Here is a 15,193-nt window from a genome sequence, read left to right as displayed (position 1 = left end):
TATTCATTTAGGGAAAATGGGAAAAGTATTTTGTCTAAACTTGGGAAACAATATTAACTCAAGCGTCAATACCAAATGTTTGCTCAGCGTGAGTGGCTTCCAATGGAAAGTTACTTATTGAATATATGCACCGGTGATTTTACCAAATTGGCCAATCCGGGTCTGTTCAAGTTTGATAATGCAGATACTGATTGGCTTAATGGGACTTAAGACCGCGTCAGCCGTTTCCCCTCTTCCCAACTATAAGAAAGTATGCGAGAGTTAATTTTGGCAACTGAGTAGAGCAGTCAAGTGTAGTCTGAACTAGTTCTTTCACTTACGCAGCCGATACCCTCAATCTTCCTGGCAACAGGCGACGAAAATCGCACAAGTAAGAGAGAAAGAGAGAGAGAGAGAGAGAGGGAGAGAGAGAAAGAAAAAGAGAAAGTGAGAAAGAGAAGAAAGTAAAAGTGAAGAAAACAATCGTGCTCTTCTAGACGAACTTTTAAACACAAAATATTTTGTTGTTACAAGAAAGGAAAAGCACACACACACGCACACACACACACACACATATATACACACATATATGTGTGTGTGTGTGTTTGTGTGTATATATATTGTTTAAAAAACAAGACTTCAAAGAATGGGTTGACAGTACAAATAGTGTATTTCATCGTTAGATACAATTGTAACTAACGTTGAAATACAGTATTTGTTGCTAACAACCTATTCTTTGAAGCCTTGGTTTTTGTTAAAACAATATATGAACGCTCAATTATGAAAAATGATAATTCTGTAGCTTGCAGTTTAGATCATCTCTTTTTGGATTAAAACTCATTGGAATATGACCGATCACTGAATTATATACACCCAGTAAAATTCGGGATACTACAAATAAGACTTTATATATATATATATATATATATATATATATATATATATATATATATATATATATATTTCATTTAATTACACATTATGATAGCAAAATATTATATTCAGAAGTTTTATTTAATAATTGACCCTTGTCAATACAACCATTGGCGACTGGAGCGTTATTTTATTTTATTAATTTTTTTTACGGAATTCGTGACTCAACTAGTAAACGAAACTGTTCACTCTAGTCAATTAATCAGGAGACAGCAAGCAGACAAGGGCCCCTACCAAAACGCAAGATATAGTCTGCGACCAGCGTCACACGTATTTCCCCGGAAATTTTGAGTTTGTTCCTTGTTTGTTCCCCCTCCATTTTTAATATTTTTTATTTTTATTTTTTATATGCTGAGGACTTTTAATTGACGAATAACGGACCACTTGTAAAGAAAGGAATAACCTTAATCGCGCACCAAGCCCCTTCATAGCATAGGCGACCAAGGCAACGCTACTGAACTTTCTTGGGCGTTTAAAAGATCAGAATCACCTTAAATTACAGTTACGTTCGGCTGAACACTCCTTGGAGAATAGTCGGGTTACATATGCTGCCGTTATGCTAGGAAGTTACCTTGGTGAAATTCTTAACCGTCTTCTTTGTGTACATATCAGACATGAGCAGTATTTCACTGTAATACTATTCGGACACCGGAATGGTTCTTTTCTCATCCTACAGAAACCTATCTTATTATCTTACTATACCTGGAAATCCTATTCAACATGCCTTAAATATTTTTTTCTAAACTATCAGACTCTCAACCACCTGTACGTGATGCAAGACATGCTAATAGTCCCACAATCGGCGAATACTCTATGCGAATCTTTAAGTCAACGAATATCTCAATATCTCAATTTTAAACCTACCCGGTTTCTATCACACATGGTTAACACGGGGTAACGCAGGACAGACCCTCCCGTCACGATTAGAGAAAGTAATGAAATGCTAAACTGCCTTATCTCTGGAGACCCACAGGGCCTTACGACCCGGTGGAAATTTTAACATCGGTCTATTGCGCCTCGTTCCCGCTCTCCCTCCGACTTATTGGACAACCGTCCCACAAAATATTATGCACGCAGAACATTTGACAAAAAATCGATACTCATAACAAAAAGACAAAAAAACATGTATTAAAAAGAATGACATTACTTCTGTTTCCCTCAATTACCGCATCAAAATTCTACCTTCATTTTCCTCGCTTTTTAAACATACTATCAATATAAAAATACAGAAAAAACTGCGACAGACCACAACATATTGGAAAAAACAAATAACGAGTTTTTTGTTCACCCAGATGTGCTCGCCCCTCACACTCCTATCTTTCTCTTGATTTTTATATTGTGGGGCGCAGCAACCTGTCTTCACTATGGGGCAATCAAGCAACGATGTCATCTGAGACCCTTAAATTAACTGTCCTAACGTTATTTTAAATTTCCTATACACATATCATACTAGTATGATTACAACTATTGGTCATCGGGGTTCGTCTTTACTTGATGTTTATTTGTCTCGGTCTCTCTTTTAAAACTGACCTACTATGGCTTTCCCCAACGCTACTATTAGCGTAAATATCTATCACTTTTTCCATGAATCGCGCATGTAAACACGTTTTATTAAGCACAAGTAAAATAAAAAAAACAACAATAAATATCAAAAATGAAAAAAAAAAATGTTTACAACTAACCGATTTTCTTAGTGCAACGTTTAAACACAAGAAACTCATCCTAAGTTACATTTGCGTGTTTTTCATCAGAAGGTATATGTTTTTTGTTTCATTATCTTCTTATTCTTTTTTTTTGTGATGATCGACGGTTTTTCGCATTTCCTTCTATTGCTTTTCTACTTTTTATTGCTATTTTTAATTTCATCCTTTCCCAATGCCTTCATTCTATACAGGTTTACGCACGTGTTCTAATTATAATTAATGTTTTGAATTTATATTCCGAACAGCGTGGTGATTAACGTGAATATATCGTTTATTTTTTGCTGTGAACTTACACACACTTTTGTTGTATATTAACAGATTATCAATATAACATATGAAGATTATTCTGGATTATTAAACAAACGAAGATATAAGGATGTGTAATGCATATGTTTCGTCTTTGAATTATTCTATGAATTAAATTAAATTATAGTGAAAGCAGTATTCATGGGGTTGTGTAAAATGTGGACTTTTTCCTTTTATTTTCTTTTTAATTATTTACACTTGCTGTATATCGTTATATAATCTGTCGTAGCTTAGAGACGTAACTAAGATAAATTAGATAAATGTTATATTGGAGATATCAATTTTTGTACAGTATAACACAGGTTATCATTGGATAAGCAGAGTTAAGCGATAAATACCAGACCTGTTACTATTTGAGAATGCTTGGCGCCATGTATCATATTTCAGTGACAGGTATAGACACTCCACTGGCGATTACTTTTGAAGTTCATATTCAATGAAAATTTCTTTCTCTATAGAGAGTCAGCATAGATCATGAAATGCTTATATTACACTATTTATTACCAGTTACTGATATAACAATTCGACAGGGATTTTCTAAGTGTGTTATCTCATTTTCTGCTCGGCAAATTTTGGGATATTAGCTTATCGTATTTTTAATTATTAACAGTTATAATTCCTTAGGAATTGACAATACGTTTTGCACTGAATATACGTTGTATTGCCATTCCTTACACTGATAACCCACATGACGTTATTTCATATGTGATGCACACCAATATTTTTGTATCGTTAATAAATTTATAACATTAAAATTAGGTTTTATTCATCAATAATGTACATGATAAATGGATATAAGTGTTCATTTAGCAGTTACAGTTAAATAGTCTCGTATTTAAAAAAACACCCACAAAAAACAAAAAAAGTTCACAGATAACATTTGTCATTGTGTTTTCTTTTCCTCTCAATTTCTTTTTCAACTTCTATCACGCGCCTATTAAAAAAATTGCATATGTGTGCGGTGGTTGGTGTGATCTCGAGCGATTCCACGAGACCACAATTTATAAAGCTAGAGTCGCAATCTTTTATCTCGCTCACTTTCTCAGGTAATTCGTACAGACACACAAAGCACGCGCACGTGTGGACGCTTTCTTCTTTGACTATTACATTCACCTCCACAACAATTTGATAACTTTGTAAGAAAATTTATCTTTGGCTTAATTTGACACTATGCGCCCCCTGCTCAACGTCAATGTTGTGTATTGCGGATCTGTTCTCCTTTATTTTTTCATGGTCGTACCTTCATAATCTCAAACACTGTCAGCCGTCCAGAGGAAGCGCATGTGTCCACAAGTATATAAGTACAATAACGCACAGGGGAATAACAGAAAATGCAAACCCGGCACTTTACATATATATATATATATATATATATATATATATATATATATATATATATATTGTTTGAGCTTTGAGTGTCTATGTGACGATACTTTTTTGGAATACTTCGCCTTAAACCCAAACGCCCATATCTATATCTACTGTGGACACTGCATTTTCCAGTCAATTGATCAATTCATCTTGGTCTGTTTAAGCTCCCTCCATCTAATTTAAATCACGATCTGTGTTTAAATATCTTCTACTTTCCATTGTCGTAAAGTGGCCAACTTAATATCCAACTCTGTTTAACGGCAACCGAATACTATTAGAAGGATATAAGTAACATAATTAACCTTTATCCTCGAGTGACCTCTTAGCCTTGGTTAGTGGTGATGCCTATGTAAAATATAAGATATAATTAACAAAAACGGCTCGACAGCTCCGTATAACCAACAGTCAATCCAAAGATCCCCACCAACTAAATCAAAATATAAATATATTCATTATTCGATACGTTTATTACAATCATTGCTCTGCACTCCCATTTCTTGATCTCTTTCGGTGGACGAGCAGTCCTTTATGACTGAGACAATTTCTCTTTATTTTTGTACCTTTTTTCCACGTTAAAAAATTACCCTGGTGTCTAAGTCTGTCCCGTGCGGAGGCATTGTAAATAGGTACATTTTAATTAGGAACTCACCTTGTTTTGTTTTTTTTTTGTCTGCGTAAAAGAATCTCTTCCTGTCTGTTGTCTATTTATAAACCTTTATTCCTATTTTATTTTGTTACCTGATATTTCCTTTTATTTTATTATATAAGAGCGGGAGGCTCAACGTCGACAGCATCACACTCACAAATCTCCAAACAAAAGCAATGTTTTGATGTTTTCAAACTGGAAGTAGTCTGGAAGGCACATCTGTAAAGGAAGTGGCGCGAAGGCAGTCAAAATGAAATAATGTATTTTTTTAGTGATAAGATCGGTATCTAACAGGTAGTATTGTCTTGCTGTCATGTAAAACAATATTTTTTCTTGCGACAAGTCCACCACTCGCGTGTGCGTTAGTTTTCTTTTTAAACTTTTATTCTAGCGGTGCCATTTTTGGGATTAACAAAAGTGCGATACTTACTTTACAAGTATATACAAATAAAACAAATAATACTTTCAAGAAGAAACAGAACTCTGAAATATCGTAGGTAAATAGGTTTTTAACTAATTGGCAGTGATAACCCCGCCCTAAATATTGTCTATTGATTGTTGTCAATAAAGGCATATTAGCTGGTTGGTTTTTAAATATCCTTGTTTCTAATTCTAAGCCTATTAGCTTAAAACTGAGGTTAATTTTCACAAAATGAAAATTGTTGATAAATCAATTCAAAATTTCTAAATAATTTTGGCTTATATATTAGTTACTATACATGTCATTTTTTTTTCTTTAATCTTAAACTTAATGCTGACTATCTATATTACGTGAAAGTGCATCTTATTGCCTTTGTACGTCTTAGCAAATATGGCTATGAAAAAAAAAGATTGCTGAATACGATCCTTCTTCTGATATTAATGCACAAGGTAATATTTTAACATAACCAAAAAATATTTATAACTTTCAAACAGTGAGTTTTAAGGCGTTTTACCAAGAACGATAAGTATGCACGATCTGGATTTCAGATACATGCAGATAGACATACCAGCATTCGATTTACCGATAACGCCAGGGGATTTACAGTTTTAATTAAGATTATAACCAACTCAGCTGTTTGTATATCGTATACTATCTACTTACATCATTATATGTGGATCTTAAATAAAATATCAGTTTTTGATCCAGCTTTCTGCCTATCTATATATTTGCATACACACATACACACACATACATATAGGGGAGAACTTGAATGCCTACTAAGCACTGCCCTCGAGTGTCTAAGGTCTCTCTGTACAGGGGTTTGCCAGAACAATCTGGCATGAGGATACTTTTTCCATAGACGTAAACACTGCCCAAATATTCAAAATCACATAGTATTTACAGCCCAAATAAGATTTCCTCACTACGGCACTCCACAGCTTTTCCGGTGAATGGTGCCCATTCTCCAAGTGATATTACCTCAAGTAATAGCACGAAGCTGGATACTCGACCAGCCTAGGTAAATTCTTGTCCTGGAATCCAGTAAGACCATGAGACCAACATGAAAGATATGCTACAACGTATAAAAATGGTTAATTGGGGGAGAGGAAAATTATGTTCTCAATTCTTTACTAACTCAGTGCTTGAGAGATAAAGAACTTAAATGGAACATTCGAATATCTATGTATCTCATATAGAGTTCAAGTGTTAGCTCCTGGTTGTGGGCCCCTTGATTTCTGAGAACTTCGACTGAAGTAAAATAAAAAAAAAAATATGTATATATAGATAGATAGTTAGAGAAAGAGAGAGAGAGAGAGAGAAAGAGAGAGAGAGAGAAAACATTATGTATTTCAGAATTTGAAGTTTCCTAACAACATACTAACCAGCAAAATTATAACTAGTATATATAAAGGCATTTCGCTCACCACGTTTCGGTGAACGTAAGAAGAGGCATTCTTTGTAAATCAACCGAATAAAGCAATAATCATCTTTTTTAAACCTTTTCTTCGAAATATTTTTGTTGTAAATAGTAATTCGTAAAATGTTCAATTCTTTTCATGTGTATATGCATATGTCTGTGTACATGTGTATATGTATACGTCTGTGTACATGTGTATGTGTGTCTGCGTATAATTAAGGCAGCTTTTTAAATACAAAGCATATATTATAAGTTGGTAAGAAGGTTCTTGCGGAATTTTCCATTTCCATTTCAAATGATGTACTTTCAAATCAGTGTTCGTTATAATACCTTTACTTTATATATCATTTTATATAAATATATCATTTTAAATTGCAATCATTTTATAACAATTATACCTTCCTTTCAGAGCGTTGAATACAAGGTGTGAAAAATTAAATTCGCACAGCTTCCTCATTTTAATTCAAGCTAGGCCGAAAAGCTGTTGAAACACGCGATATCAACGAAGTTTCTCTGGCAAGAACGACTACTTAACTCACAGCACAACAGTAGCTTAATAAATTTCGGGGGAAAGACGAGACTCTTGAAGATTATAAGCGTAGTGGTCGACCATAGGATGTTGACAACAATTAATTAAGAGCGACGTTAATCCACGCGCATCTAGAATTGTTTTTGAATTAGACGAAACATATACGACGATTTCTAACCACTTGGAGTGATTAGAAAGACCAAAAACTTGATAAGTTAGTGCCTCACGAATAGAGCGACAACCAAAAAACAAACAAACGAAACAAAAACAAAAAAGAACCCCGCCATTATGAAGTGCTATCTTCCCTTCTTCCACGCAACAAGAAATACTCGTTTCTCGATGGGGTTGTGACTTGTGATGAAAAGTAGGTTCTTTTCGACAACCGGCGACGCACAGTCCAGTGGTTAGACTCCGACGAAGTTCCACGACACTCTCAAAGCCATAGGATAACAAAAAGAAGGTCATGCGGACTGTTTTCTTGTCTCCGAACGGTCTCATCCATTACAGTTATTTTAATGCAGGCGAAACCATTACGACAAATTGAAAAAATGCACCAGAAACTTCGACAACACACAGCATTTGTCAACAATAAAGACACAATTATTCCCCATGGTAATACCCGTTGCTAAACCGAGTCTGCAGTAGTTGAATACATTCCGCCATACTCTCCAGATCTTACACCTACAGATCATTACTTTTTCAAACATCTGTAAAACTTTCTGCGCGAGAAATGCTTAAAAAACTTAAATCGCCACCAGAACGCAGGATGTTTAATTAACTAGTATAAATACACTTGTTTTGGGTTGGTAAAAATGTGTTGATTTTGATGATTCTTGTTTGGAATAATAAATTGTTGTCTAAGCCGATATATCTTCATCTGAACTCACATTTGCAAACCGCAAGAACTTTCATGTCAACGTGATATTTCTAAAAGATTTACTTGAGGAAATTATATTAACATGTGTGTAAGAAACACGCAAGTAAAAGTCTTCCCGTGTTATTGTGCGTTTACATCAAAAATAAACATAAAAATGACATTGATTTCTAACAGCAAATAAGAGTTTGTCACTATTCATATTTCCCAATGCACTTAATTACTATTGAATATAGAATACGCTCACGTGCTAATCATATTCGGATCAAAATTCAATCACTAATTAAGTAGCGGGGTTTATTGATATACCTATACAAAGGTAAATTACGTACGTGAGGAAAACAGATTGATCTTGTTTTTTAAAGATGTTACAAAATTAATTATCGCCAAGACTAGCAGATTCGACGTTTTTGTAAGAAAAGGTTAGAATAAATGTTTAATCTGTGAATAACATGGACATTAATGTGGAAATGTTTTACTGTAAACAAAAATTATGATAAAAAACATAATCTTCTACACACCCACGCAGACGCACACACCCACCTCTCTCTCTCTCTCTCTCTCTGTATATATATATATATATATATATATATATAGAGAGAGAGAGAGAGAGAGAGATAGTAACTTATATCCATAAGTACTTTTATTTCTGTCATACACATACATGCCTTTATATATATATATATATATATATATATATATATATGTATATATATATATACATATATATATACATATATATAAAGCTGAACGTCTGGGTGTGTGTCTCTCATCACGAATAGGCTCCTATATGCTTGAGTATTATAGAAAACTGATCACATATAATGATAGAAGATGTATTAAATTAATGGAAATATGTCACAAAGTTTAACAAGGTTTTTTAATATAGATCCACAGAATATTGTGATAAGTAGTTCAGGTATGTAATATGCTTTGTTTAGTGGGAAAAAGATTTAAAACACACTTTGATTTACTATAAAGGGATACAAAGAAATTGTTATGAGTAAGATTAAATGTGTACAGAAATCTTTCCTAGTTTGCATGGAACGATTCAGTAAATGTAGCACATTTTTAAATGAAAATATTCGAACGCAATGGTATGTTTGCTTGAAACCAAAAAATACGGATAGTCAGCCGTTTATAATTATAAGATTTCACCGACAAACTCACGGAAGACAAGTGTTATCAAAGGACTAATATCTTTAGTGGCCATCTTTGTTAACGGTGATATGCACGTGTGTTTCGCGCCGCAATTTAGCCGGCGGGAAGAAAAGCAGTAACAAAAAAATGCCGCTCATCTTGATAAGCGCGCAGCCATTTTTAAGTATTAGTTGAGATAACAGACAGTGATACGGCGAGATTAAACGGTGTGTGTGTGTTTGCGTCACTGTGTGCATGTGTGTCATTGTGTGCGTGTGTGTCATTGTGTGCGTGTTTGTCTATGAAGATTTTGTTAACGCGACGAATTAGGAGCAAGAAAAAATTTAGACAGAATCTCCAGTGAATGTTTTGATTTTTTTAGAAAGAAAAGTTTATGTGGAATTAACGGTCATTTGATTATAGTTTGCGGCAGGAAGAACAACACGCTAGAAATAAATGTGTATATAATTGAAATTCTATGAGAAAAATGAAGTAGGCAGGCCACGCATACGCAATACAAGCAATAATTAAAATATCACAAGTGTTTTGCATAAATGAATAACGAATATTTATGGCATTATTAAGAATTACAAATATTTTAGAATAAAATAATATAATACTACGTTTTTTTTTTTAATTTCACATGAATTACGTCTGAGCGATAGAGTTTATGAAAGTCTTTTATTTCGGGCCTGGTGAGCGAGTTATTTCTAGGATATTTCCTAAACAACGCAGTTCGTCACGTGTGTCGGATTATAGTGCAATAAAGCTGCACACAGAGTAAAAGTGCAATAGAAATTATAGCATATATCATAGTGCAATGTAAACAGGACCATAGATCATAGTGTAATAGAAACTTGTCTAAAAGCCATAGTATCAAGAAATAGACAATAGACTATAGTACAATAGAAACTAGAACATAGTTAGTAGTAAAAGGATAACTGAACCACAGATCATACTGCAATAGAAACTAGCTCCGATATTATTGTGCCATAGAAACAAAACAACACATCATAGTGAAATTCAAAACAAACCACGTATTCTGATGACATAGAAACTGTATCATAAATGTAAGCCTAATAGAAGCTAAACGATAGACCATAGTGCAATAGAAACATGCCCACATATCATCGTTGGATTAGAAGTGGCCATAGATCATAGTATAATAAAAACTTGACTAAAAGCCATAGTGCATTAGAAACTGGGCCATAAATTATCGATGATTTCGTTGTCTTAAGAGACAATACATACTCCTTGTAAGGAAAGCCGTGCGTGTAATTATAAGGCAATGTTTGCACAATCCCCAACCAGACATTTCCTAAATCGGCACGTTTTGAGCTCATTGGCAAGGAGAAGTACTAGATGCCTGGAAATCATGCAGAGATAAGCACGAAATACATAAAGTACCTACAATTCCTTATGCCCACCCGTTTTAGTATGACCAAACCCACCGTTGGCTAACTTCGGTATTTTAACGGGGATATGTTTACTTACATAAATATAAGGCTATATATTTATGGGTCATAGATCATAATGTAATAAAAACTAGACTACAAATAGTGCAATAGAAATTGGAGTATATCCTAGTGTAATAGACAGAGGACGCTTGATCATAGCGCAATAGTGACTGAACCATATATCATATTAATAGAAACTGAACAATAAATAATATTGCAATTGAGAAAGTACAATTGGAGCGTCAATTTTTCTAAGATGAAAAGAAAAATGCCGAACATATTGATCGATTGCATTTTCTTATCATCCCTTTTCTATCAATGGTCATATCAATGGTAGCCAAACCATTGTTCGATTAGAGATAACTTCATGAAAGCTGCATAGGAGAACCGCACTTATTACAACTCCCAGAATGCACTATCTAAACACGCCAAACCTTTACCTATTTTATAAGCCCTCCATAAATTTTAATGCTTTCAAATCTAATTGTTGTGGAGACGCCCACTAATTAGCATACGTGGGTGAACAAGATATAGATAAAGGTATAAAGTCGGCAAGACTGGAGAGCTGTGTTCGAACGCCGGATAGGCAAGACGCATGTGCCGGTTGCTCCATGAACGACTTTAACACGCCCTCTGACGGGCAATTTTCCAACTGCAGTACAACTGCACCTTTGTAAATATGTATTATATTTTCGTCTTAATATATTTGTTTTACCTTCACTTTCCACGTTCGTGTTGTTATTGACACAGACACAACACTAATCAGGAAATTATTATTCAGAACGTGTTTAATACATTCAACCTTTAAGTCATAATGCTATTCAATATAATAATAATTCTTATTGCAGGTTAGAGAGTCGGTCGTTTATTCATACATAATATGCAACAGCCAAATAAATAATACATATGATAACTTATAATTCGATCTTGAATAATAAAATAAACATATTAAATGCTGGGTGTAAGTAATTCATAGTTGTGTTTTCGAGTGCCGTCTTCAGGGAGCCAGATGTCACATAAAGCTGAATATACCAAATGATTTATCCACTAAACGAAACATTCTTATAAACAGTTCATTAAAGTGGCTGACTGAGCAGAGTAGGTCTGGCCTGTATGAGACGTCATGATTCCTCTAAAAAGGCGTTTACTAGATAATTTTGCGTAAATTCTTTGTCGCGTAACAACTAAATGATTGTTTTGTCGTTGAAAGGTCAGAGTAACCGAACTTGCCATGGGGTAAATCAGTCGTGTCGTTGCTGTGTAAAGAGGCAATCTACCTCTTTTGTCGTCATAGCAACGGCAACATTTTGCGATGCTATTCGTAATCGTTATTTCACAACAAGGATATTCGATTCAATAATTTTCTCTGTATTATTGCTCTTTAAATTCCTCCGTAAATGATCATTTATTATAAATTAATTGCGAGCCCACCGTATGATGAACAAGTGACAATTATTGTGCTTTTGTTTTTAATGGTTTGTTTAAAAACACGTCTGTTGTGTTACTTGTTTTACTTTGTATAGTTCTAAAAAAATGACACACAAATAATTGCGGTATGTTGATATGAAAAATTAATAAACAAGCGAGGTGTTTGTATGTCCATTAGAAACGTGCTAGGTATCAGATATAGTGATTGAACTATTAACACAGAACTACCCCCAATACGCTGTATCGGTAGTAATCTGCAAACGATGTAAAGATTTACTTCTATGTCTTAAAATTAGACCCATGAAAATTTGCCAATAACGTGTTTCAATTAAACCCAGAAGAGAGAGAAGAAAAGGAAGATGCAATCTGAACCGAAACAAGACAATCGAATATGTGATATCAATTTGATAAAAAATAAGAGACGATCAATAACGCGTCCCTGCTAACTGCCAGTAATATCACTTTTTTAAAGAGAATTTTTACAATCACTCTTACTTCAAACATCTGCTATACACGTGAAAAATTGTTCTCCTCACAATGTGTGTTTCTTTAATAACTAAACACATCATACACTTTGTTACAGCAATCTTATAGCCGTATCGCTATCTTTATTATATGGCCGTATTTCTATCTCTATACTATTTTATAAAAATGAAACTTTCTGCGTCTGTGTGTCTGTCTATGTGTCTATGAGTACTTTCCCTACATATTAGAAGACGATTAGGTAAACTTTTTATGAAATTCACACGCATGTAGTTTATGTGCTTGGCAGTGTTTTTAGATAGGTTTCCTCTGGGAATGTATTCGATAAGTATCGATAATCGACATAATTTGATGAAAGAAGCCACGACAGATTTTGACAAAAGTAAACATCTTACGCAGCCTAACATCACATGTGCATTTGACAACTTTTATTACTACATAAACGGAAATGTTCATTGATATGGAAGAGGTACGTTCGAGATAGATGTCTCTGTTGAAAGCATAATTGAATAATGATACTTGACTTTAGGATTTTAAACTTCAATTCAAGCAATTACTGCATATTCAGTAAGGCCAGGCATATAAAATGAATAGTAAGTTTCTTAATATGAAATGGACGCGTCTGAAATGACTGCTCCCGTTAAGAGGATAATTGGAGCAAGATACTTGACTTTTGTATTTGAAACTTTAATGCAAGCCATTATATATATAACATTTTTATGAAACCAACAGTAACGTCTCTATAGTAAAATGTCGATTGTGAAAATAGCCATTGCGAAAGGCATGCGAGACTTTCCTCAGTTTACTTGCGATGAGTCCCTAGTTAAAACAGGAAATCAATCGAATCGATTGAAAAATGGGCTATTTCATCGATTTCGATAACAATAAAAATATGGGAGTGTAAACGTCGGGTAATCCAGCTAGTTCACAATATATTAAACACAGGTGATTTAATTAATTTTTCTAACGCATCTTGTGATACCTAGCAATAAAATGAACCTCAATGATATAAATGGTTTTATTACAATGCAAAGCGACAATGCAAGCTATTATACATGCATGTCAGTATGACTGCCATGAATTTTAAGGTAGAATAAATATGGCACGTAGAAATTCACAATATATGTTCATTGTTATAACATGCGGGGAACGTGTTTGTTATCTGTTGCTTACATCTGTGGGCGGACCACCTGCATTTCGAGTGCAAACAAATGAAAGCAAATGATAAAATAAACAGCCATAAAAATGATTATAATAATATTCAAAAGCACGACATGTAACTACTTGTTACGACTATTCCTACAATAAAATACATACATTTGTATTCTGAATTTTAAGCTTGAATAACTATAGCAAACAGTTGGCAATGTACGAGAGGAATTGATACAGTTGAACTAACGACCATTTTATATATATATATATATATATATATATATATATATATATATATACTTCGGAATAAAATTATCGAACAATCAGCTGGTATGGAAACCTGTCAGTAAAGGATTTATAAAATATTACTGGCAGTAATACTCTATAGGTAATGAACCATCTAAACAAGAATTGGTCGATATACAAGATAGAGCAAATAGATCAAATATTAGTGATTATAGAATTAAAAAAAATATATTAGCAAATAGCTATATATATTTGCTAATATTTTCTCCTCTGAAGAGATGGTAGACATCGAAACCATATAGGATAATAAGATAATTTTTTTAAAATGTATTTGTCTTACTTTGAAAAATAAAATTCTTTGACATGAAACTCCCAATTTTCAATTCAATTTTTTTATAATTCACTGACTCACTAAAATTTTATATATATATATATATATATATATATATATATATATATATATATATATATATATATATATATATATATATATATACAGGGTGTCCACAAAGTTGGGCTAAATTGTGGAAGCATCCTGTAGATTATGTAGCCAGATTTTGTGGGCACCCTGTATGTATATACATATATATATATATATATATATATATATATATATATATATATATATATATGTGTGTGTGTGTGTGTGTGTGTGTGTGTGTGTGTACAGGGTGCCCACAAAGTCTGGCTACATAACCTAGAGGATGCTTCCACAAAGTCTGGCTACATAATATAGCCATACTTTGTGGACACTCTCTCTCTCAATATATATATATACACATATATATATATATATATATATATATATATATATATATATATATATATATATATATATATATACATACGTTTTATATTATATAGAGGGTATTAAACTTACAGTCCAAAGAGCAATGTTTATTTTTTTGCATTAGTAAATATATTAATACTTTTAAAAGAAAATAGTGACAATTGTACTGTAGGTACATAAAAAAGCTCAATAGGTAAATATATCATTGAGCTATATTGATATTGAGTAAAATGACTCATATTTGTGAATTAAAAACAATTTCATAAGGCATAAAACAAACAAGATCAATTCGAGCATACGATCGTTTCGGAAACG

This window comes from Euprymna scolopes, chromosome 5 (genome assembly GCF_053919585.1).
Source record: "Euprymna scolopes isolate OS-2025 chromosome 5, ASM5391958v1, whole genome shotgun sequence".
Lineage (NCBI taxonomy): Eukaryota > Metazoa > Mollusca > Cephalopoda > Sepiida > Sepiolidae > Euprymna > Euprymna scolopes.
Note: the sequence above shows the minus strand (reverse complement) of the source record.